The sequence below is a fragment of the Chrysochloris asiatica genome, unplaced genomic scaffold (assembly GCF_000296735.1).
Source record: "Chrysochloris asiatica unplaced genomic scaffold, ChrAsi1.0 scaffold00146, whole genome shotgun sequence".
Classification (NCBI taxonomy): domain Eukaryota; kingdom Metazoa; phylum Chordata; class Mammalia; order Afrosoricida; family Chrysochloridae; genus Chrysochloris; species Chrysochloris asiatica.
In genome coordinates this window covers 2,819,747-2,821,029 of record NW_006408664.1, presented here as the reverse complement: position 1 = coordinate 2,821,029, position 1,283 = coordinate 2,819,747, and positions in this window count along the sequence as shown.

Below are 1,283 nucleotides of genomic sequence, written 5' to 3'. Positions count from 1 at the left end.
TCGAAACTACCAGCCACTCCGCGGGACAAAGATGAGGCTTTCTACTCCCGTAAAGATTTACACCCTCGGAAACCCTGTACAGGGTCACTATGGGTCGAAACCGACTCGACGGCACTTAACAACAACAACAAGACTGGTCTTACTTGCAGGCAAATTGATTTTATCCTATCACAGACAGCATTATACTTCAAGATAGATCTTGAAATGTTCTTTTTGATGCTGAATGTGATGTCATTCCTCTTTAGTCTGTCATTCCTGGCATATTAGTCCATATGATTGTCAGATTCAAAGTAGGCAATACCAGTCTGTTTGAGTTCACTAATGCCTAGGGTGTTGATGTTTATGTGTTCCATTTCATTTTTGACAACTTCCGGTTTTCCTAGGGTCATACTTAATATATTTCATGTTCCGATTACTAATGGATGCTTATCACTGTTACTCCTCATTTTGAGCTGTACCCTTCAGCAAATGAAGGTCCTTAAAGCTTTATTTCATTCATACCATCACGGCCAACTCTACTTTGAGGAGGCAGCTCTTCCCCACTTGAGTGTCTTTGAACCTAACAAGCTCATCTTCTGTCACTGTATCTGACAATATTATGGTGTTATTAATCATGTTTCAAATATATTGTTTCACTGCTATTCTTAAGGTCTTCTGTGGCTAAATATCCATAAGTATTCTGCCTCTCTCTCTTCAGAGTCCATCTTAGTTTGAAAGCTCAGGTGAAACCTGTCCACCATGGGTGACCTTGCCAGCATTCAAAGCACAGCTTCCTGCATCACAGCAACATGAAAACCACTATAGTGTGATGAAGTGACAGACAAGTGATTGAAATCACAGTTGCTGTATTAAAAAGAAATGGTCGTTGTTTTACCATTTCAAGAGGTGGCATATGATCAAGAGCCAATGATATTGAAGGAAGAAGTCCAAGGTACACTGAAGGCATTGGCAAAGAACAAGGCTCCAGGAATTGATCAAATACAAACTGAAATCTTTCAACAAACTGCTGTAGCACTGAAGGTACTCATTCAACTATGCCTGGCCAACAGAGTGGAAGAGATCTCATGGAATATGGAAATATCTGAAAATATCTTTAATATCACATGCAAGTAAAATGTTACTAAAGATAATTCACAAATGGCTGCAACAGTACATTGACAGAGAACTGTTAGTGGTTCTAGTCAGAGTCAGATGAGGATGTGGAACAAGGGATATTATTGCTGACATTAAATGGATCTTGGCTGAAAGCAGAGAATACCAGAAAGATGTTTAATTGTGCTTTA